General features: G+C 39.2%; 1 protein-coding gene across 5 annotated transcripts in view; it reads right to left on the bottom strand.

The window, feature by feature from the left end:
- CTXND1 (cortexin domain containing 1) overlaps positions 1-21900 on the bottom strand; it is a 101890-nt gene extending 79990 nt beyond the window's left edge. For 2 of the 5 annotated variants that reach the window (XM_043990052.1, XM_043990055.1), the window contains exon 1: positions 21377-21641. The gene's annotated coding sequence lies outside the window, so the exon portion shown is untranslated. The other 3 variants (XM_043990054.1, XM_043990051.1, XM_043990053.1) reach the window with 3 other exon arrangements.
- Between the last annotated feature and the right edge of the window lie 4033 nt (positions 21901-25933).

Below are 25933 nucleotides of genomic sequence, written 5' to 3'. Positions count from 1 at the left end.
TTAACTTAAGGTAAGAGGGCAGCACAATCATGGGAAATAGGATTGATGCCCTAACTTAACCCAATGTACTAATGGAGGCCAGCTGGAAAATCAACTTGGAAAATTGACACTCACAGTCCAAGCATAATAGGCTACAAATGTCCTCAGGCACCATTCTGAGTATGATGGCTAGCGTCATTGATTTTCCATTTCAGAAGGATTTGATCCTAAACTGTGTTCATTTGCATAAGCTAATAGCAAACATAGCTGCATATTTTCTGCTGACAGTTCAACTAGTGATAACATTCATTCCTGGCAAGATGCACTTAGGAAAATGAAGCCCAAATCTCTTTCTTCAGCTCTGATTCCTCTCCTGTGCTCTAGTATCTAGTCTCTGTCTTCTGTCTGCTGGACATTTTAACCCTTAAACATGTCTAAGACTAAACTCATTATCTTGACCTTATAAACTTGATTTATCCACTTCTATTCATGATAAATGGGAAGCTATGTGATGCAGTGGATAGAGCCCTGGGCCTGGAGTCAGGAAGACTCATCTTCCTGAGTTCAAATCTGGCCTCAGATACTGCATGACCCCATTTGCCTTAGTTTCTTCATCTGTAAAATGAGTTGGAGAAGGAAATGGCAAACCACTGTAGTATCTTTGCAAAGAAAACCCGAAGTGGTGTCATGAAGAGTCAGACACAACTGAAAAAAATACCAGAACAACAAAATTTATGATAAAGAGGAAAGAATACTGCATTCACAATCTGAAGACCTGGATTCGGGTCCTGGCTCTATCATTTGTTTGTTTGTTTGTTTGTTTGTTTGTGGGGCAATGAGGGTTAAGTGACTTGCCCATGGTCACACAGTAGTAAGTGTCAAGTGTCTGAGGCCAGATTTGAACTCAGGTCCTTCTGAATACAGGGCCTGTGCTTTATCCACTATACCACCTAGCTGCCCCCTTTATCATTTATTAGTCATACTAACTTGTTCAAGTTCTGAGTCTCAGTTTCTTTATCTGTAAAGTAGGGATTGAAATGGGACTTGTTGAAATAGAGAACTTCTTGCTGAGGAACTGTCTTTATCAATGTATATTGGCACCATCTCTGCAATTTATAATCTTGGAGAGCTTCCGAGAACAACAAGAGATTAAAAGATTTGCCCAGGGTCACATAGTTACTTTGAGTCAGAGGTGGGGTCTATAACCAGGTTTGCCTAGCTTTGAGGTCTCTTTATCTACTATGCCATGTTCTTTCCCTTAGCTATAAAATAGAGATAAAAATTGGATTCTACACAGTACCTATCACAATGTCTTTCTTGCCCTTAGAAGGTGCTAAATAAATATTTGTTGAATGAATATTACTCAAGGGAAGGTAAACAATGGCAATATTGGATTTAAATAATTTAATATTGGATTTAAGTATCATCACTTCTTTATCAAAACTAACTTGGAAACCAGAACAATAACTAGGGCAGGTTAATTGGGGCTGCATTCCAGATTGCCACAATTTAGAAAGTATTGATTGTACTTGTCTTCCTTGAACAGTCAAGGGGGAAAAAACTGTTTAACCTCTAGTTATCAAGAATAAATCATTTATATAGGAAACTACCAGGTTCCTACTCTGCTTACCATACCCCAGGTGAGTTCCTCCCTGGCTGTCTCAATTCTGTTCTCCTTCCACAGTGGGAGGTAGCCTCCTCAACTGTGGTCTCAAAGTGTTCTGGAAAACCATTCATAGGGGCTGGTGGCCTGGGATTTGTTTCTGTCCCTATGGGAAAGTATCCTAACAGCTCTCCCTAGCCTAGGTCCTTATGTCCTGAGGTCCAATGTCTCTGCCTCACTCCTACCCCATTTGATGTGTCTTTTGTGCCCCTTACCCTTGCCTCGGTACCAGAATCAGTAGTTACAGCTCTTTTGGGGAGCTACTGTAGTGAAGTAGAAAAGAAGCCTATATATATATATATATATATATTTCTTTTTTCTAGAGCAATGGTTATTAAATTGGGTCCTTGAATTTGGATGGGGAAAAATTACATTTTTGTTTTCATGAACAAATATAGCATTTCCTTCAGTTATGAGTGTAGCTAACAAACATTACCCTGAGAAAGGGTCCATAGACTTCACCAATATTTAAAAGGGGTCCATGGCAAAAAAAAGTCAACAACTCCTGTTTTAGAGAATCCAGCCAAGGGACCAAAGGAAGATCTTCAAAAAGGATCTTGAACTACCTTCAATCCAGGTTCCCTCTTACTGGAGTAGAATTGGAAAATAGGAAAGCTTCTGGACTAGCGTTTGAGATGATAGGGTTAGCCTTGGAGAATGAGTGGTGCAGCAGGGACAAGATTTAGATTTGCAGATTTGGAATCCTGAACTCGAATACTGACTTTGCCTTTCATCTGTAGGGCAGGGATAACAATTGTTCCGGACTCACCTAACTTCTCCAGTTCGGGAGGTTCAAGTGAAAAAAAAATGTGTGTAAAGTACTTTATGATCTATTAGTCAGTCAGATAGTCAACAAACATTTATTCAGTCCTTTCTATATGCTGGACTTGGGGTCAGGAAGACTTGGATTAAAATCCCCTACTCCTGTGATAAGTGGTGGGGATACAAAGAAAAGCAAAAACATGGTTTTTATTTTCAACAACTTATTGACATGGTATATGGTAGAGGTAGCCAGGAGGCACAGTGTTTAGATCGCAGGACCTGAAATCAGGAAGACTTCAAGTCAGTCTCAAGTCCTTATAACTTTGTGACCCTGGCCAAGTCACTTAACCCGATTTGCCATCTGTAAAATGTAGGTGATAATAATAGCACCTATCTCCCAGGGTTGGTTTTTTTGGGGTTTTTTGTGAGGCAATTGGGGTTAAATGGCTTATCTAGGGTTACACAGCTAGTAAGTGTCAAGTGTTTGAGTCCTGATTTGAACTGAGGTCTTCCTGACTCCAGGGCCAGTCTTCTATCCATTGTGTCACCCCCCCCCAGGGGGGGGTTTTGAAGATAAACTAAGATGATATTTATAAAGCATGTTCTAAACTTTAAAGTGCTAATAAATATGAGCTATTATGACTATTACAATGAGAAGTACATTGGCTATGGAGACAGAGGATCTGGGTTGAATTATTATCAGAAAGGTGGGGATAGTGATAGGCACTTAATCCTTTCTTCTCCTTCATCCCAGCTAGCTAGGAGAAAGCTAAATCCTTCCCAGGCCTTTCCTATCACTTCTGAATGTATTACTTCACCCAACTTACGGTGTGATTTAGGGTAAGTCACAACTTCCCCAGACCTCAGTTTTCTCATCAAGGAAGGAAGGAAAGGAAAGGAAGGAACAAAGGAAGAAAAGGAAGGGAGCAAGCATTTATTAAGCACCTACTATGTGACAGGCACTGCGCTAAACTCTTTACAAATACTATTTCATTTGATCCTCGCAACAATTTTACAGTGGAGAAAACTGAGCCAAATAGACATTGTCACTTGCCTGGGATCACACAGCTAGTAAGTGTCTGAGGCTGCATTTGAATTCAGATCGTGCTGACTTCCAAACCCAGAACATTGGATAGCCTTTGTTCCCTTCCAGCATTAAATCTACGATCCCTGTGAAGTCTTCTGATTCTAAAACCAGCGTAATACTGTGTGTGTGTGTGTGTGTGTGTGTGTGTGTGTGTGTGTGTGAGATTTGTACAGTATCAGTGATTGGCTTAAGGGGTAGCTCTTTCTAGGGAGTGTTACATTTCATTAGAAAGCAAAACTTTAAACATCACTTGTGTCCCAGTTTTTCATCTTTCCTCTCTTCCCAGTGGCCTCTCCTTTTCCTAGGCAAGAAGACTTTTGGTCTCTCCCCTCCCAAACCTACAACCCCTCCCGGTTTTGTTTTTTTTTTTTAAACTAAAGGAATGCCATTTTAGTGGAATTTCTAACAACAGTGAGCCAACAAGAGGATGCTTTTTTGGACTTGGGGCGGGGGGAGGGAGACACATGGGAGCGGTGTACCTTTCAGAAACCTTTAAGATGCTCCCATTTAGTGCCTTGATTCTCCCCATAGCTTGAAACTTAGGGCTGCAGCCTGGTTTCTGGTAGCCACTCATAAAGGGAACTCTTGTCTTGCTTTATTTAGTAGCAGCATCGGCATGAAGGACCTTGAATTGGTTCCCAATCACTGTCCCAAGTGAAATGTGTCTCCACAGCAGTGCCTTCTGGAAGGGCTGAAGTTATGAGAACATTTCTGACATTTAGTAAGGGGAAGAGGTTTTTGATGTTGATATATTTCACCGATTCATTTATTAGGTCTCTTCAAAATGCATCTGTTACATAGAGACTTTAGGCACAGGAGATAAAAATCTACTGTAAATATCACAATTTAATGAAAATAAATCCAGTGATGAAAAAACTAAAAGTCCCCAATAAAGAGAGTGTGAAGGGGGAAAAATGATTCTAAATTATTCCAGACCATCGAGGTACATTGGCACAGTGTGCTCAGGGAAATGAGAGTGGAAAGGATTGGGCTCTTTTGATATTCTTTTAAGCAAATGCAGAGTTGTGTTATGTGCTGAAGTGAACGGATATACATGTAAGACCTGACTCCTACCCTCCAGGGTCTTACAGTCTATTTGGGTTGGTGGCTAAGACCTACACTTGGAAAACAAGAAAGTTAGTTAAGTGCCAAAACAGGTGATCTAGACAACAAATACCATGGGAGTCCAGAGAAAGGAGACATGTTTTCTGGAATGAGTAGGGAAGGTTCCCGGGGAATTTGAGCTGTTCCTTAAAGAAGATGTGAAAGGTTCAGAGGAAATAGCCTGAGCAAGAGTCATATATAAGCATGGTGTGTGTGCGTGGGGTGGGAGAGGGGGCAGGTTCCAGGGATAATTAGACTAGACTAACTGGAGTGGAGGGTTCCTACAAGAGAGAACTGGGAGACAAGATATTCATTTGGAGGCCCTCAAACCCCAGAATGAGGACCAGATCCCTTATTTTGCACATGATTGGGAAACTGTGGAAAGTTTCTATGTTTTAGGAAGATTTATCTGGCAGCATTTGAAGGATAGATTGGAGGTTGGGAGAAGCTCGTTAGTATGGAGGGCCTGGACTAGAGTATGGGTGGTGGATATAAAGAGGAAAAGGCTGATTTACAAGATATTTCAAAAGAAAGATCAATAGGACTTGGTGACTGGTAGAGGTAAGGGATAAAGAAGAGGGAGAATTAAAGATGAATGACCCCAAGGTTTCAAGCCTGGGCAACTGGGACAGTCATGGAATGAGTGATGAAAAAAAAGGCAAGTTGGAGGTGGATGATAGCTTCAGTCCCAGATAATATGCACTGTAAAATAAAATCCTTTCATCACCAGACTGGGAGCAAAGTAATCTCATTTATCTAATTAAGCAGGATGACACCTCTCTTCTAGAATGGCTTGTTTCCTATTTGGGAATTTCCCATTTGGAAAACTTTCTTGGTAAGGAGATTCCGGGAGATATAGCAAAACAAATAAATAAGCAAAGATTTAAAATAAAAAGCCACTGGACTTAAAAGCAAAAGGTAAGGCTTTGGGTTTGGTTTTTGACACTAGCTAGTCATGTGACCTCAGATGAGTAATTTAAAGCTCATTATAAACTGTAAAGTTCTATGTGAATGCAAGTTACTTATTATTTTTAAAAAAATATGTTGTATAGGTTGGTAGGCCCATCTGGACTTATGATTTACTTTGTATGGAACTTCTGGTATACTAATTACCTGTTGTGCTCCAGATAGGCAACTGAAACATTTTACTTCTCAATTAATTTATTATTGTAATTAGTAAATTATTTTTATACTGTATATCTCCACCTTTTTTCTATCTTCTAGACTTCATCATTCAACTGAAACTAGTCTTGTTTGTGGGGCAAGGTGTCATTATGGTTTAAAAGATTAGAAAGGTAGGAAGGGGCTGGGCTAGGCTATGAAGGACTTTAGAATTTTGTATCTAATCCCGGAGACCATAGGAAGGCACTAGAATTCATTGAATAAAAGAGGGTGTTTTAGGAAAATCATTTTGGTGGCTGAGTAGAGGATGAACTGGAGTGGAGAGAGACTTGAGGCAGGCAGGCCCATCAGCAGGCTATCACAATGATCTGGGTGTGAGGCAATGAAGGCCTACACCAGCGTGGTGTGGTGTGAGAGGAGAGAAGGGGGCATGTTGGTGCATGTTGCAAAGGTGAAATCAACAGGCCTTGGCTACAACTTGGCTATGGGGACAGGGCTAGTGGTGAGAGATACTCAGGGATGACTCCTAGGTTGTGAGACTGGTGAACTTGGAGGATGATGCCTTCTACAGTAATAGGGAAGATAGGAGGAAGGGAAGGTTTAGAGGGAAAAATAATGAGTTCTGTTTTAAATATGTGGAGTTTAAAATGTTTACTGGATACCTACTTTGAGATGTCTGAAAGGTAGCTGGAAATGTTAAATTGTTAGGGCAGTGTAGGTAGATTTGAGAATCATCAGGATAGAGCTGTTAATTAAATTCATGGGTGCCCATGAGATCAAATGAAGTAGTAGAGTAGGAGAAGAGGGACCAGGACAGAGCCCTGTGGGATACCTCTGAGAATTAATGGCTCTCTGTTTCTATGTGTTACTGTGGTAGCAAGCTAAGGAGACATGGTCCCTGCCCACTCAGAACTGTCCATTCCACGTAAATCTTAGTCAAAAGACTGAGAAACAATACATGTCAAGGTAATGTGTTGCGCTGCAAATTAAAATGTTAAAAGTTAATAATAGTTAACATTTATATAGCACTTACTAATGTACTAAGCCCTTCACAGTTTTTATCTCATTTGATTCCCACAACAACACCGGGAGCTAGGTGCTATTATTTCCCCATTCTACAGATGAGGAAACTGAGGCAAACAGAGTTTAAGAGACTTGCACAGGGACACACAGCTAGTAAGTGTCTGAAGCTGGATTTGAACTTAGGTCTTCCTGACCCTGATCAGGCCCAGTGTTTTCCCACTGCACCACTTAGATGGGTTACTTAACTATTAAATACCAGATAGGAGTCATTCTTTTATCACAATATGATTCAACCTGAGGCTGAGGGGATGGGAGGAATTTCTGCCTGTAAACAAACTCCTGAAAGGAAACCAATTTCTTTGGGTACTGTCCTTAGCCTTCCACACCTAGGTACATTGTCATAGATATAGCAGGTGATAAATTAATATTGGCTGATGGACTTGGATGAGCCCCCTAGGAATGAAGCACCTTTCTGATTTGAAATGCTGTGCAAATAGGGACAGTGCTATATCATATAATGAGGAAGTTGTGTGGAGTGGAACATACCTAGTCTTGGACTGCTTCAAAATGAATGTAAAATTACTGTATATTTGAATCAGCTTGAGTGGAAATGAATCCCCATTTTTTGGAGTTAGGTATACCCATTGTGGAAGAGCCCTAGGGAAAGTGATGAGTTGCTGAATTCTGGATTGGCTTTTGTGCATTGTGGGGTGATTACTAAATGTAGATATGCCTACTCTAAAGAGAGGAGATTGAAGTTGAGTTCCAGAATCTAATCTCAGTTCTCTTCCCCACCCAGTCTTCATTTTCAAAATTAAGAGAAAAATAGATGACCTTCACATCATCAAAGGGAATCAGATTCTCCCAGGACCCACATAACACCCTTAACATGTTAGACGTCTTTTGAAAACTACATTATTTCTAACAGGCCACTGGAAAATTCTTGTCTGAATCAGAGCTTTAATGTACCACAGGTCAAATTCCATCATATTTCAATGAACTTGAACTCACTATCTTAATTATTTGGCAATGACTTGAAATAAGTTCCATTAGTTAGGCCTTAGGAATCTTTTTGCTATACTCATATTCCCCTTAACATTGTATTTGTTGTAAGAGGCTTTGACCCTTAAATATAAAAGCTGAAAATGTGTGCTCCTTGTTTTTGTTTTTCTTTATCCTTTCACTTTAGGATGCAGTAGACAGTGCTACTTGGCTTGTCACCAAATGCCAATGCCAATTAACTGACCTTGTAGGTTTTGGGGGAGGTGGGGAGGATTGGATAGGTGGGAGTGGGGTAAGATAAGAACAGGAGACTACAAGGAAATATCAACTGCAAAGATGAACATTTCTTATCAATAAAGGGATTTGCTTCCTACCTGGTCCTGAGAGAAAGTATAGAGAGTGTTGGAGTTAGTTTGATTGGCTGCATGAGCTGGAATAAAAGAAATTAGACTTTTGGTGTAGAGCATGTTTCATATTAAATCAAGGACAAATTCAGAGCTGATATCATTCATCTAGCTCAGATCACCCCAGGGTCCCCGCCACTGTTGCTCAGATGCTGAATCAGATGAGATCATTCTCATTCCCTCCTACTCTGGGTGATGCAAACTTCCACCCTGAAATGGAAATCAGGTTGACTTTCTTCATAGTTTCAGACCTAGAGTCTTAGAGATAGCAGGCACTGTAGAAATTATCTAATCTACTCACTCCAGTTTTACAGATTAAGAAATTGACCTTCAGAAAGGCTCATAGGAAGTAACAAATGCCACAGAATGGAGAAAGTGCTCTCTGGAACTTGTCTTTACTAACTAATCTTTCACACAGATTTCTTGGAAAGGTTTGTCTGCTTTTAGCTGTATTTACTCTAATCCTGTTCATATTCTTATGAAGCAGGAGCTATTAGCCTAAACCATATTAGTTTAAACCATATTTTGATAACTGTATCCCAATATAATGGTTTCTATTGTAATCCCATGTATTTTATTTTATACATTTAAAAACTTCCAAGAAGGGGTCCATAGGTTTTACCAGACTTACTTCCAAAGGGGACCAAGACACAAAAAAGGTTCAGCATCTGTCTTAAAGATTCTTTCATGGGGATTTGCCACCATTTTCTAGCAATGTCGAGTAATTAGTTGATCACATCTGATTTGTAGGTTAAATAATATTTATGCTTTAAAATATTTTATAAATTGTAAAAGACAATTTGGTACAGTGGATAGAAAATTTGCCTTGGAAACAGGAAAATGTGATTTCAAGTTCTTTTTATCAAATACTAGTTTGGGGTAAATCATTTAACCCCAGGCAATTGTCCAAAACTGCTTTGCACTGATGAAGGGATTTACACAAGGGGAGTTCCTTAAATCAGTGCTATCACAAGACAGTGCAAAACATAATAAATATATAAATGTTTAGAGGATAATAGCAATTATTATGTTATTATGTCATAATTGTACTAGTAACATATATTTACGTAAGGTAATGAATACAGAGCTGCCCTGAGAGCCAGGAAGACCTGAGTTCATGGCTTGCTTCTGAAACATATCAGCTTTGTAACCTCGGGCAAGTCATTTTCACCTCTTTTTTTGGGGGGGGGGGCAGGGCAATCAGGGTTAAGTGACTTGCCCAGGGTCACACAGCTAGTAAGTATCAAGTGTTTGAGGCCATATTTGAACTCAAGTCCTCCTGAATCCAGAGCCAGTGCTTTATCCACTGGGGCACCTAGCTGCCCCCATTTTTACCTCTTAATGTTCAATCAAGGCAACCCTCTTCAGGCTCTAAATTGCAAAGAAGGTGTCAACCAACACTGGTCGAAGGAGTTTCCTAAATAAGTGAAATCATAGGTCTAGGCTCCCTCTAGACATTTATATTATGAATTATAGTTTTTTTTTTCCATTTGAGCCTCACAGCAACCCTGTGAAGGAATTACCACAGGTGTTATTTTCTTCAATTCACAAAGGAGGAAAATGAGAATCTTTTTCTATAATCATACATCATTCCAGGTCTTCTTGACACCCAAGACAACTTTCTCCATCCACCATGACACACCACCATTCAAATCACATGGTATTTTGTTCCCTGAAGAGTATTTTAAAATCAAATCATTGCTCCAGGCAACATCTAATCCCCTCATGTGGTGCTACCTATTTTCCACATGACCTTGGGTAAGTCACTTCTCTCTTTCTGATGTTCACTTGTTTCAGTCATGTCTAACTCTATGACCCCATTTATCATCTTCTTGGCAAAGATACTGGAGTAGTGGTTTACCATTTCCTTTTCCAGATCATTTTACAGAACAGGAAACAGATAAACAGGGTAGAGTGACTTGCCCAGGGTCACATAGCAATAAGTGTATGAAGCCGAATTTGAATTCAGGTCTTTCTGACTTTAGTCCTGGAGCTCTATCCACTGTCATTCAACTCCTCTCTAGGACTTAATTTCTCTCTCTATAAAGTGGTCAGATTAGATGGATAGTAGAGCATAGTGTAGTGGAAAGAGTTCTGAATTTGGAATGAGAGTGCCTTGGTTCAAATTCTGACTCTCCTACTTGCTAGGGGAAATAATTGACCCTCAGGGAAATTATTAGACCTCTTTAGGCCTCAGCTTCTTCATATGTAAAGTGAGAGGGTTGAACCACAAACCTATAAGACCCCTTCCAGCCTTAAATCTATGATTTTAGGACAAGATAACCTCTAAGGTCCATTCTAGCTATAAACCCTATAATATCCATACAGTAGATATTACAGCCCCTGCAATATATTAATTAATGCAACACAGAAGAGACCAACAACCAGAAAGTAACATGTTCTGGGGCAATTGTCTCCTTGGTTCTCTTAAGGAGACAAAATGTGCTTCTCCACAAGTATACAAAATGATCCACAGTGGATTCTAATGCTTTCAAATAGGTCCTATGTTAATCTGAAATGAGCCTAACAGGAAGGATTGGAGTAAAGAGAACAATGAGACCTGGATGATAGATACCATACCACGTTGTACTCGATCCTTGAAAATTCATCTGGGAGAAAGAAAACTGGCCTTTAGAATTTCCACATAAGACAAGTTTCTAGAATCTTAGGGAAACAATGGGGAGGCAGAGCCAAGATGGCGGAGGAAAGGCAGTGACTTGCCTGAGCTCTCCACAAGACCCCTCCAAATACCTTCAAATAATACCATAAGACAATTGCTAGAGCAGCAGAACCCACAAAAGGACAGAGTGAAATATTTTTCCAGCCAAAGACAACTTAGAAGGTGGGCAGGAAAGGTCTCTTGTACTAGGGTGAGAGTAGAGCACAGTCTAGCATAGGCTGTGCAGAGGCAGACACAGCAAACCAGGAGTAGGTCGTGGAGTGTTTGAATCAGCAGTGGTGGCAACTGCTTCTGGAACTCTCAGCCCACAGACAGTAAGGGGGCCAAACAGTTGGCTAGAAGGAGATTACAGGGGTCTGTTTGCTAACACCAATGCGGGACTCAGTTGTTTTGCCCATACTCAGACCCAGGTCACAGTCTTGGGTGACAGTCCTAGGCAGGAGAGGAGCACAAGCACACAAGAGCTGTCAGCAACAGTGGAATGAGACTCTGTTCATAGTTCCAGGGCAGAAAATCCAGACTGTGGTTGCTTTCAGAACAGAGCATGGGCCAGAAGAATAGTAAACATACTTCTCCTTAAATCGTACCACTTTGAAAGAACTGAAAACTTACAAATTCCTAGAAGGATCTCTGAAAATAGCTGTACAAAACCCCTGAAGCTTGGGACAGTGTGCCTTCTCTTCTGGAAGCAGTGCCCCACTTTAACAAAGAGTTAAAAGTCAAGAAATAGCCTGGAAAATGAGAAAACAGAAAAACATTCTGACCAAAGAATGTTTCTGTGGTGACAAGGAAGATCAAAATACACCCTCAGAAGATAACAAAGTCAAAGCTCCTACATCCAAAGCTTCCAAGAAAAATATGAATTAGTCTCAGGCCATAGAAGTGCTCAAAAAGGATTTTGAAAATAAAGTAAGAGAGCTAGAGGAAAAAATAAGTCTTGATCTACCCCATTTTCTAGTTGCCTCCTACTAGTAATTAGACACATAAGAGGATTCATTCATCCTTTCAGAATGCTACAGCATTAATTATTACCAGGATGCCAATATTTTTAATATTTTTCCTAGAATTCCTGAATTTTAGAACTCTATGGACGCCTGGGTTATAATCTAATAGAATGTTTGGGAAGGGACCTTAGAGGTTATTGAATTTAAGCTCATTTTACATATGGGGAAACTGAGGCCTGAGGAGTATAAGTTGAACAGTCAAGAAGCATTTATTAAGTGTTTACTATGAGCCAAGCACTGTGCTAAGTATTTGTGGTAAGATTATTGGAATTTTGGCTGAATGCAATAGGGAGTCACTGGAGTTTATTAATTAGGAGAGGGATACCAATCAGACTTGCCTTTTAGGAAAATCACTTTAGCAAGTGATATTAATTGGCAAGAATTAATTAATAGAACAGCTTCCTGACTCCCAGGCCAGTGAACTTTCCCATACATCATGCTTTGACTCACCGGAAGCCCATTTTCTTTTGTCTCCTTTTTGCTTAGAATGTTTCTCTTTTTCCTTTGTCATCACCATTTAGCCCTTATGCTTTTCCCATAATCCTCTCAGGATGGTTCCTTAACAATGCCATTGTTGGCGCTGATCCAGAATGTTTTGATCATCTACTTTATGGATAGTTTATTGTCATTTAAAAATAATAATAATAGCAACAATAATAATAACTAATATTTATATAGCACTTACTATGTGCCTGTCACAGTACTAAACACTTAACAAATATTATCTCATTTGATCCTTACAATAACCCCAGGATGGCAGGTGCCATTATTATTCCCATTTTACATATGAGGAAACTGAAGCCAACAGAAGTAAAGTGACTTATTCAAGTCATATAACTAGTAAGTGTCCAAGACTGGATTTGTACTCACGTTTTTCTGATTTTAGGCTCATTATTGTATCCACTGTACCCCCTGGCTTCTTACTTTCCTTTCCTTATGTATGGAGTATGCATGAGATCTTCATATGCAAAACTTTTCATTTCCTCAGCAAATTGTATGTCACTCCCCTCTTCAATATCTATACATCCTGATAGCTTAGTAAGGGCTAGATTCCTTTATTATAGGAGTTGGTGGTAATAGAGTAGGTATTAACACTAATCCCACATATTTCCCTAGTTTAGATACCATAGTGTCTGAATTGTATGAAACTGTATGAATTGTATTGATTCATTTTTTTAATTCTATTTCCTTTTAAGATGCAAGTACTTCTAAGAGGAGTTTACATTGAACTATTTCACACTAAACTGCTAGTGACTAAATAGAATCAGGGGCAGCTAGATGGCACAGTGGTAAGAGTACCTGGCATGGAGTCAGGAAGACTCATCTTCCTGAGTTCGAGTCTGGCCTCAGATACTTACTAGCTGTGTGACCCTGGGCAAGTCATTTAACCCTATTTGCCTCAGTTTCCTCATCTGTAAAATGAGCTGGCAAAGTAAATGGCAAACCACCACAGTCTTTTTGCCAGGAAAAGCCCAAATGGGGTCACACATTGTTGGACATTATTGAACAGCAATAACAATAACAAAACCCAGAATTAGGTCCTTTTCTCCTTCTCAGGAGGGATACCAGTGTAAGAGGAAGGGAAGTGGGAAGAGGCCCCCACAAAGTTACAAAGAGGTCAAAATACTGCCACCAAAACCAAGCTTCATATGCTTCACTACTTTGTTTAGGGCTAGCCTTGAGTATGAGCAGAAATAACCCCCAACGTTGTATTTATCTTAAGGTTGACGAGTTTGCAATCATGCATAAGCTCTGTTTAACAGCTTGCCAAGAGAGTGCTCAGCCTAGCCCTTCAATGGATCTATAAATCATAGAATGTTACTGCTGAAAGGGACCTCGGAGACCATCTAATCCCACCATCTAATTTTTCAGATGAAAAACCTATGTTCCCAGATTATTTTTCTTCCACTTTCCCTTTCCCATTTACATTTTGAGATATCTTTTTATTTTTACAAGTTTTCCCTGAATTACTTTCCTGAGAAATTCTTCCCTCTAACAACACATTTCTCTCCTCATTCAAACCTCCCCCACCCCAAAGCCCCGCACACTGGAAACAGCAATTATACTTCCAAGAAAGGATTCATTCAGAGGAACATTTACTGACTTTGCCAGGGAAAACAAAGGATTATGTTAAAGGGGTATCTTAAAGGTTTGATTGTAACTTGGATTGGAAAAGGGGAGAATGACTTGATCTTAAAACACCTCCAAATTTATGAAATGACAGTATAATAACTGGGTCTTCAGTGGCTGCCTGATCCTTCTCCCTCTGAAATGAAGAGAAGTCAGGTTCGTGAAACCTGAACTTTGAAAAGAAGTGAAATACTAAATGTAAACACCATATTCAACCATTTACAAATCATCTCCCTTGCCCCAGAAGAACACGTCTTCTTACTCTTATCTTTCCCCTAAGAAGTTTTGGTTTTATGCTACCCCTCTCTGCATTTAAATGAGATAAATAACTAAAAGTAAATAAATTTGGGGAGAAATAGCTTCTGATGAACGTTTTTTTAAACTGATTGTCTTTGTCACTGTTATTTTAGAAGCAGCGATAAAGATATTACCTACATTTGCCAAGGGTAGTTCCTTGAGGGCTGACTATCCCCTGACAATTTTAGGATCAGAATATTAAAAAGACAGTGATAGATAGAAGAATGATACAAGAAAGTTAGTTATCATGAAATGGAGAAAGCATTGTACCTGGAGTTGAAAGTCATGCCCTAACTCTACCTCTAAGTGACTTGTCCTTTTTGAGTTTCATTTTCTTTGTCTGAAAAATCAGGATAAGAATTCTCATACAACTTCCCTCAAAGGTTGTAAAGAAATGAGATGATATTTATAAAAGTCCCTTATAACTATAAAGCCCAATGTGCCCTATTGCTCCAAATATTGTCCACACCCATAAAATCACATCTCTTTGAAAAAAAAGTATTGATATACATTTAAAAAATAACACTTATTATAAGCGTCACCTAGATCAGATGTAGGGAGGAAAAGTGGGACCCATGTTTGGACTAATATGATGCATGTCAATTTTGATCTTTTTTTTTTTAAGGAATATGGGGATTATTTAATTAAACGCTGTTACCATCATTGACTATTACTGTATCAATGTTTAAAAACACTAGAAATTTAGAGATTCCATTTAAGTTCAGTCAGAATGGTTAATTTGCCAAACACTATAAATTAACACTGGGAAGAAGAGAATTCTTTCCAAATATCATCTAGTAAAATAGGTTTATAATTGGATTGTCATCCTTTGAGAGGAAAAATGAAGCCAAGTGCTATCAACCCAGTTCTCCTTGTGCATCACCTTTATTATTAGGTGTTTTCTGTTTCCTCCTTTTCTGAGGCAACTATTAAATCCTAATCTTCTCTATAGGTCATGAGCCATTACAGAATATAGTGGTGTCCCATTATATTGTTGCTCTTGATGGCATGATATATTGAAACAATACCAATCAAATCCCATTCCCAGAAATAATAACGAACATAAGAAGTGCATTAAACGTGATCATACTTAAAAGAGATTATCAATCCTATACCATAATACCAACACTTAATATCTATCAATGATCCATCTATCTATTTATCTATCTATTAAGCTATCTGTCTGTCTATCTATCTATCTATCCATCCATCTATCTATCTATCTATCTATCTATCTATCTATCTATCTATCTATCTATCTATCTATCTATCTACCTACCTACCTACCTACCTACTGTTAAGGGCTAAAATTCTAGCTAAACTGTCTAAAATATCTAATGAGTGGTCGCCAATAAATTATAAGCTTTAGCAAGAGTTAGACTTTTAAGCATTTATTAAGGAGAATAAGAATTTGGTAAAGAGAGAGAGAAAGGCCTAGATTCCTATCTATTAAAGGGAGAGCGCATTTCTAGCTCCCCTCTCCACCAGCGTCCTCAGGAAAGAGCGTGAGACCGAGCGCCAGTCTCTTCCTTCCTCCTCCCACTAGCCCGCGTCACGCCAAAGAAAAGACTCCTGGTCTTGCCCTCAAAGACCTTTGCTTCATGGGCAGAACTCTTCTACAGTAAGTCTCCAGCAGGTGGCGTCATTCCAATCGTTACACTACCTACCTACCCACCTACGTACTTACCTATCTATCCTACCTATCCACTGTGTATATGTAAGTATGTATATATGTATGTATGTCTATGTAGGGGGCAGCTAGGTGGCAGAGTGTATAGAGTGCCAGACCTGGAATCAGGAAAACCTGAATTCAAATCTGGCCTCAGAGATTTACTAGCTGTGTGACCTTGGGCAAGTCACTCAACCCTGTAAAATGTGTTGGAGAGGAAAATGGCAAACCATTCTAGTATCCTTGCCAAGAAAACCCCATATGGAGTCATGAAGAGTTAGATAGGACTAAAATGCCTGAACAATAATAACAAAAATATGTATGTATGTATACATACATACATGGCTTTTTGTCCTCCCCCAAAAAATGTTTCTGATTTTTCAATAACTGAAAAGAAAAGATGTTTAACTCACCTTTTGTAACAAAGTAGTATTTTGAGTTTCTGCATATATTCAAAGACCACTTATAAGACAAGTAACTTTAATTGTTCAAAGCAATCAAGAGCCAGGAAATAAGCAAAAAAAAGGCCCCTAAAGTAGCCAACAGAGATGTTATAGATTCCTTGCATAAAATCTTAGGTCTTTTTCCCATAGGGGAGCTCCCTCAGAGCCTATTTGCTTTTGTTTTGGATACAGTTTTTAACAAACAACAGATTTCCTATCCACAAGATAATTGGGAAAGGAAACATTTGAGGATGTTTAATATATTCCAAAAGAAGCTAGAAGCAAATGATAGCCTCAAAGAGAAGGAAGAGATGGGAGAATTATTCTTTTTTTAACATGTAAACAAAAAGAACTTGAAAAAACTTATGGGTAGGGGGCAAATAACCCTACACAGACTGGTCAATGAGCTCTGAAGACATTGTACGCTGTGCTATATAGTACAGCACCTATTCAATATAGAGGGTACTGTGCTTGACATTTATTAACTATCAGAAGAATTCATATTAATGTGGTACAGTGTGATATTATGTAAAATTTAGAATTCATCAAATTGCTTTTCTTTTTTTGTAGAACAGAAGACAAAGAAGTCCATCCCCTCAATTGGGGGGGCAGGGCAATGAGGGTTAAGTGACTTTCCCAGGGTCACATAGATAGTAGGTATCAAGTGTTTGAGTCCGGATTTGAACTCGGGTCTTCCTGAATCCAGGGCCAGTGCTTTATGCACTGCATCACCTAGCTGCCCCTTCCCACATTTTCTACATGAGCAAACTAACACACAGAGAAGTAAGATGATATGTCCATTGTCACTCAGGCCAGGTAGGAGTCAGGATTTGAACCTTTATTCTCTGACTTCAAATCCAGTCCTTTCCCTACTGTAGCTTATGTATGATGATATCCCTTGAGTCAACATATATACACACATATATGTATGTATATATATGTATATATGTTCATTGCTAATGTTAAGAAGTCAAGGAATTATGTAGCATTTTAAAGAAAATTTCTACTGTAAAACACTTAAAAAACCCACCTGTTTTGTCACATATACTTCAGTTATCTAGAACATTCACTCACATACAGCAGCTCATTCCTCAATCAAGAGAAAAATAAGGCATTACTCTACTTCATTGGTCCCAAATTCTTATAAGAATAATTAAGCACAGATTCTTGGAAGAATGACAATTTTATAAATAGTGTTCTCTTTATTATGGTAGGGCAGATGAACTCAAACTCATTCTTCTTGATGACTGCAGTGTCCCCAGTTTCAATTTTAGCCATGAAAATAATATTAAACTTGACCATTACTTTGCAAACATACGGCTCCTATGGATTTAATTGTTCTTTGTATTGCCTGAATGTTTGATACTAGAGATAGACTTGCTTGGAGATAGACTGGGAGCAAGAAGAGCCAGCATGTTCAAAGGGAATGTCTCTTTCTATTAACATTGCCAAAACGCCCCGGGGATGTACATACACTCTTTTATTTGCAATTATTCTGTCTGTGACTTAGTTTGCTTTGATCAATGTCACTTTTTCTAAACAATTGAGGTTAAAGCTGGCAATGTTTATTTTTTTCATAATTGTAAGTTTGTACATTTTGTGTTCCTTCCTTTAAAGCCCAAGTGACAGGAATATGCCATGATCTGCTGTATTTTGATCTCAGAGAAAAGTCAGTTTTCATTATCTACAGATGATAAAAATTTACATCCTGTCTAAACTCACTATTTTACCTACTGAATTATGGCCTTTGCATGTTGTATTGTTGTTTGGGCATTTCAGTCGTGTCCAACTCTCTGCAACCTCATTTGGGGTTTTCTTGGCAGAGATGCTGAAGTAGTTTTGCCATTTCCTTTTCCAGTTCATTTTACAGATGAGGAAACTGAGGCAATTGGGGTTAAGTGACTGGCTCAGGGTCACACAACTAGTAAGCATCTGAGGCCAGACTTGAACCCAGGAAGATGAGTCTTCCTGACTCCAGGCCTGGAGCTGTATCCACTGCAGCACCTAGCTGTCCTTTTGCATATTTAATGATATACAAATGATATGACTTCATGACTGCATGACTCTGAGCAAGTTATATTTCACTTCTCAGTACCCTGGGCAACTCTCCAAGACTGTAAATTGTAAAACTGTTGCAAACCTCCCTTAATAGAAGGCATCTCCTCACACCAATGAAATCTCAGGTTCAGCCCAACATACACAAGGCAGCATGGGATATTGGATAAAGAGCCTGTCTTAAAGTCCAGAAAACCTGAGTTCAGTCCTGCCTCTGACACACACACCTGCTGTATGTGTCATTTAACTTCTCAGTAAAGGAAGATCCACATTGGGAATTCCCTCCACCAAAGATATCATAGATGATGTCCATATATTTAAATGTATGTATACACTTACATTTATACACACACATTTTTTTTTGGCTCAGACCTAAGATCTTGTGATTTCATTGGCACAGGAAATTCTACTTATGCAGATCTACAAATCATTTTGTAATTTATATTAGAGAGTGGCCTGGGAGCACAGAGAGGTTAGGTCATCTGCCCATGGTCACAAAGCTGGTATGGATCAGAGACAGGGTTTGAACCCAGTTCCTCCTGAATCCCAGGTCAGCCCGCTCTGTTCTGCGTCTCTCTTAGAACACAAAGTGGTACAGTGGAAAGGTGGCTGAACTGGGGGCCAGAGGACTTTCGTTTAAATCCATGATCTGCCAGTTGCTTTCTCTTGGATATTGGGTTTCCAAATTTGTAAAATGAGGGGGTGGAACAGGTATGTGGGTGAAATGATCTCTAGAGTCATTTCTAGCTCTAAATTTCTGATCCTATATATAATCACATAAAGGTAATAATTAGAACTGAATTAGCAATCATGATTGGTGAATTTGCAGTTCATATAAGTCAATACTGATTCAGGTACCACTAAAAATAATGAAAAGGTTTAACCAAATTTTTCATATCAGACCAAATAAAACTTCCTTTGCTCTGCAGTCAGTTCCCAGCATAATCTTGTCCTGTGTATGTTTCCCCATCCTCTGTTTGTTCCATGAGATCCTATGTCTTGAATAAGTTTCCTAAGACAGCTTTACAAACAGCTTTAATCAAAACTAAGATGATAAATCATATTCATGGCTACTCGATTTTTAAACTTATGATGTTCCAGACCTTAAGCGAATTTTCCAGAAGGACTAACAAATCACTTTCTGATGGCTTTCCAATGACTGCTTAAATGAGAAAGAAAAAAAAAATGAGGTGGGGGGGGGAGGAGGAAGAGCAGGAACATAAGAAAAAAAATCTCCAACAATAGAATCCAATAAAGCTAACACTATAGTAAATCTTTGCTCAAATTAAAAACAGAACGATTTGCTAACATTGAACTGGAGCCCATCACTGGTTAGTTTGTTTGGTGCAGTGGGAAGAACGTTGGCCCAGGAATCTGAAGACTTGGGTTCAACTCCTCATTCTTGGGCACTTAGTAGCTGTGCGACTTTGGGCAAGTTACCTAAGGTTCCCACGCCTCAGTTTTCTTATTTGTAAAGTGGAGTTAGTCATCTATTTCTGCCTGTATCCCAAGGTGTTGGTGAGAATAAAATGAGAGCACGTTGGTGGAGTATTTCATAATTGTCAAACCTTACTTGAATATGAGATATTACTATTGTTTTGCTAGCAAATGTAAACCTGGCAAAAGTAAAATTATCCTACAAAAGTGGGAGAAAAAGGTTGTGTTCCCCAGGGACTCGCTCTCCCACATACCCTCCAGATTACTTATGGGTTGTGCCTAAATTACAAGAGTCCCCCCTCAGATCAGAAGCAATAATTCTATCAACCTACTGATCCTAACTTTGCCTTCTAGGGTCCGGCAAAAGAAGTCTAAAATCATTCTCCCACATGAACTTTCCCACACACAGAATTTGAATCAAGATGAATAGGTTCTGGGTAGATTACAAGGTAAGAATAGGCTTTCAACTGAAAGAACTTTTAATTTAGGGAGAATACAATGATACAAATTGTACTATTCACTTTAAGTTTATCGCAAAAGCTAAAACAATTGTGACCTTCAGTGGGAACACTGGAAAAAACAAAGAAACCCTGCCTGATGTTATAAAAAGTAATAAAGTAAGAAAAATTTCATAACCTCTACTGGACTCAGAAAAATATTCAACTTTTTTCCCCACTTCCATGCTTGCAAACCCAAAATGGCAGCCATATCAAAATCACCAAAGCCAGTGGTTAGCCAAGTCAATGAAAGCTGTCCACATTTCTAGCCCACATCCACTATGCAAATGCAATAGACCACCAGCCCTCCTAGCACCTTGAAAACTGTTTTAGAAGATGAAGTCATTTATATTGGGGAAGGGGCAAGGAGGAACTACATTCAGAAAACTAAGCAAAGTCTACAGATTTTCCAAAGGGAGTAATCTAGTGTTTGTCACAGGACAAATTTCAAGTGCCGTAGGTTCATCACAAATAAACGAGAGCTTTCACAAAGTTCCATCTGTGTTTCTAAAGTGCCCAGTCAGAACAGCTTACTAAAGTGTCAGAATACAGAATTGGTGCAAAAAAGTGCTTATTTATTTAACCCTTAGAACAAGGGCTACCACAGTGGCAGCCCAGACCCCTTCCCACAGAAAGTAGAAAGTGAAACCTGATCCTGGTTTAGCCAAGTGAGTACATATACTGTTTGTTACCTGTCCAGCACTTATACCTAGTTATTCATACTACAGACAGCTAAGCTAGACGCCTGCTGCTTTTCATTTGCAGTGTACAGGCACTTTCAGTGCCAGACTACTGGTATGAAAAATAGTTTGCAACGAAATATAACACATAGTAAATAATCAGTATCAGTGGGCAGTCCGGTCATTTTATCACAGCAAACAACCATTCTGCACATGCACATGTGCATGCACACACGCGGACACATACATACATACACACACACACACACACACACACACACACACACACAGAGTTAACTGCCAGAGACTAAGAGAAATAACCGGAGAGAGCTACAGACCTAACAGTTCTTGTTCAGAGCAGGACCAGCCAGCGCAACCCTTCCTCTGCAATACACAGGAAAATATAGCTGGAGATGCCCAAGGCACTCTGAACCTCAGCTCAGTTCCTTCCCCAAATTCAGATCAAGGAGAAAAGCCCAAAGCTCAGGATGATGATGCCCCTCTTGCCCAACCTCTAGCCCCTGCCTGGCTCTCCCCACAAAACTGCAAGGCATCCATCCCTAGCCAACCCAAGGAAACAGCCGGTGCCTGCTGCAGTATCCCAGTCACTTACTGCAATGCTTTCTTAGCTGTGTGTAAGTGGCTCTTCTCCCAAGCCCCACATGGTTCTGTCAGCTGGCGAGTTGCTGGATCCAGCACAATTCAGCTCCAAAGGATCTGCATGTTGAGTATAATTGCATGCGATCTTGACTGAGAAATTCTGGCTGCAGTGACTGCTCACCCTATCCATAGCCTCTGGTGGATGCTAAGTAAGCAATCCACTGGGTCTTCATAGTGAAAAGAAAGAGAGGAGGCACAGCTTTGGAGACCAGATAAGAAGGTTTTCTATCAATAGCCACAGCATCCATAACATTTTAAAGGTAAAGAAGCTATATTCCTCTCACAATGTGTTGCCTGGCTGAATCCCTTAAGAAGCTGAAGGGCAAACCTCAACATGAGTGGCAGAAACAATTTTTGAAAAATGTTATCTGGAAATTGCCTGATAACATTTTGAAAAATCAGTGGAAGAGTTCTACTTTAGTACATACTTTCAAGATTTTACCTTTTGGGGAGTGGGGCGGGACATTAACCACACATACTATATATGACAGTCAGTGGAGTGTCCAAACTTATAACATTTTCACATAGGTTTTCTCTATTACATGGGCATTTTTTCCAACTCCTTGTCCAAAATTTTGTGAGTTTCAGAGACTAAACAATATGTTGCTAAGAGTTATTACTTCAACAGTGGTAAACTTTTTTTCCCCCACCAGCTAATTGAGGAGGAAAGCAGTAGTTTCCTGGGCTTGTGCTTTGAATGCAACCCCAATTGGAATGTAGGTTTATCTCTTCCCCTCAGCCACAGATCCTAAAATTCCAGTTTAGCCCATGTGTCACCAGGGTCTAATAATAATTGGAGGACAATTGCCCTTAACAACTAGGATACCAACTTTTGGTGAAAAGATTTCTAATTCCAATCTGGTGGTGGCTGGAAGTCATTAAGGTGGGTTCTTAACAGTGAACTCTTTTCGACTACAGCTCAGAAAAGCAGCAAAATCCAGAGCAAAGAAATATGTCTCATTGTGTGAGGACAGCAAGGGTTAGACTCTCCTAATGGAGAGCCCACTGACATGGACCAAAGGGTGACCCTTTTTTAGTCTTTATACTTTCCCTTGGTGGAATCAGCCACTCTCACCTCTGCTGTTGAGTCTTTTTAAAAAAAATTTTGTTTGTTTTTCTGGGGGCAATGAGGGCTAAGTGACTTACCTAGGGTCACACAGCTAATAAGCATCAAGTGTCTGAGGCTGGATTTGAACTCAGGTCTTCCCGAATCCAGGGCTGGTGCTTTATCTACTGTGCCGCCTAGCTGCCCCCCTGCTGTTGATTCTTAAATCACAGTCCCAAGCTTCACTCTCTCCTGAAAATCAAGATCACTTTTAGCTCTAAAATTCTATGAATTTGTGTTTTTCAGCTGCCTGCTGGGTATCTCCACATAGATGTCATGTTGACCCCTCAAATTCAAGATGTTCAAAACAAAACTGAGTTGATCTCCAAAACCCCCAGTGTTTCCTTATGACTTCCCTATTTCTGCTACAGACAGCTAGTCCTACAGGCTTAAACCATTGGTGCTGTCTTTGATTTCTCCCTCTTTCCCATATGGCCACATGTAGTCAGTTGTCAAATTCTGTTAATATGATCTCAGCAATGTCAACTGAACCTGATGCCTTCTTTCCATTTTTCTTGTCCTCATTATTATTGTCTCTCATTGCCTAATATAGTACCCTCCTAGTTAATTGACTTCCATTCTTTTCATTCTCTCATCCATTCTATATTCCACTGCTAAACTAATTATAGATAATCATAGGTTTCATAGACAGAAGGAACTTTAAGGGACATCTTGTACCACCCTCTTAAATTACAGATGAGGAAACTGAGGCCCAGAGAAGTTAAATGGCTTATCCAGCCAGGATAATTTCCTTGATGTGATACAGTGTCTTTTTTACTTGGTAGGTATTCACTAAGTATTGCTGAGTTCAGTGTCATTGATGAGGGGTAAATAGCAAAAGTGGAAGTGCTATTTCCTGTTTCCATCCATATCAACTGGATTATAATAGTGTTTTGTTTACATTGGAACATACTAGATTTGAAATTCTAAGCCCTAGAAAATCCACCTAGATTTGATTTTCAAATGCTAGGGATAATCTAATGGTAAGATAGGAGACTCATTATACCACTCCACTCTTGACTTCCATGTTTCTGGAATTCTAGTTGCTCTCAGTTTTCCATGCAGTCTGCTAGAATGAGGAACTTCCAGTCATGGAGCTGACCATACACATTCTTGTTCTGTAGGGAATGATATGTGCTCTGGCTTAGTAATGAAGGACTTTAATTTTGGGATGACACAGCACACCTTTTGTTGGTACTTGTAGATCTGAACTTTGGGATAACACACAAGAATCCCTTACTGGTTCCTATAATCTCTCTAACTGGTGACTATGGCAAAAATTATGGATGCCTGACTAGGAGGAACTATTCAGTAGGCTTCTTTCTTCCTTTCTTATTATGCCTTGTTTATTTTATTTTTAATTTATGGAACAAAGCAATCATTTTCATAGCATAGTATATTTTTTAAAAAGATGATTGTACACAAAACTGCAAATATATTATGTACAACTTGATATTTCTTTTAAATACACACACACACGGGACAGCTAAGTGGTGCAGTGGATAGAGCACTGGCCCTGGAGTCAGGAGTACCTGAGTTCAAATCCGGCCTCAGACACTTAAGACTTACTAGCTGTGTGACCCTGGGCAAGTCACTTAACCCCAATTGCCTCACTAAAAAAACAAATAAAAAAAAATAAATACACACACACACATAGAGTTATGTGAATTTCTTTTCTTCTTCCTCCCTCCCCCCAGAAATGGCTACCATTAGACACAAATATCAATTCATATGTAAAATAATTCTATACATTCTTCTATTTCAGTTCTTTCTCTGGATGCAGATAGTGTCTTCCTTCATAGTTAATTTGGGTATTTATAATGGTCAAAATGATTTATTAGCTCAATGTTGTTCTTTAAATAGTATTGCTATTACTGTATACAATGTTTTCTTGCTTCTGCTCATTTTGCTCCATTATTTCATGCAAGCCTATCCATGTTTTTCTAAGATCACCGAGCTCTTTCTCACTCCCTCATTTTTCCCCTTTTGAATATGCAACTCAGAGCTGTAAGAGCTTTCTCTTAGACTTTTTTGGGGAGGGATTTATCTTCCTTTTCTGAGTTCCTAGCAGCATCTATGATATACATGGCAGTGAGAGCTTGTGCTTGTCTAGGTAAGTCTAAACTGGATTCCAAGTCCCTTACTTTTCCCTCTGATTTGTTCTTTCCTTGCACACAGGTCACCACACAGGAACCTAAGATAGATGTCCCTAGCCTTGGTAGCTATCTTGTTCTTTCTATCTCTTAGAACTCTGATTCTTGCTCACCTGTGGTAGAGGTGCTGTACTTAAGCTCATAATCCCATTCCTACTCACATGACTCATCAGATCCTCTGAAGAATAAACTAGAATAAATATTTAAAATTTTTGATTTTTACTCTTGGTTAGAACTCATAGTTAGAGCTGGAAGAGATCATCGTTTCAGATGTAAAAAGTGAGGGTTTCCAAAGAGGTTAAATGACTTTCTTAGAGTCACAATTTAATCTTGTTTAAAATTGAGATTGTTACAATCCAACTTTAAGGCAAAATTGAGATTTGAACATAGGTCCTCTGATTCCAAACCCAGTACATTTTTTATTGCAACAGCACTTCATTGCCTTTGCAAAAGTTGCTTGGATGGCAACTGTTTCAACAATGGTCCAGTTGAATATCTCATCATAAGGTACAAGAGAAGGTTGTTCATCCATTCAATAAGCATTCGCTAAGCACTACTATATGCTTAGCACTATTCTAGGTACTATGGGGATGATACAAGGTCCCCTGCTCTTCAAAGATCTTAAAATACAGTGCTAACCTCAGAGAAACTTAAAGAAACATTTTGAATCAATTAAATAGAAAACAGTAAATATACAGACTGCAGAACAGGGATAAGGATTTTTAAAACAACACACAAGATGCTATTTTTTTGCACCTGAAGAAACTTCCAAGTGGTCTCCATAAATCATCTCTGAATAAATAGCAGTAATTCGACACGGTAGAAATGTACTAAGTAAAATTGGTTTCTAGTGAGAAGAGTATCCTACTTATTTACAGTGGGATCTCACCCGAAAGATATTGCAGCTAAAAAGCTACGAAGTGCATTATTTCAGTGGGTGGAATTTACAAAAAGACAGATTTCTTCCCACTATAAGA

Source organism: Dromiciops gliroides, chromosome 2 (genome assembly GCF_019393635.1).
Source record: "Dromiciops gliroides isolate mDroGli1 chromosome 2, mDroGli1.pri, whole genome shotgun sequence".
Classification (NCBI taxonomy): Eukaryota; Metazoa; Chordata; class Mammalia; order Microbiotheria; family Microbiotheriidae; genus Dromiciops; species Dromiciops gliroides.
The sequence above is the reverse complement of the archived record's forward strand: the minus strand, read 5'-3'. Positions and strand labels throughout refer to the sequence as shown.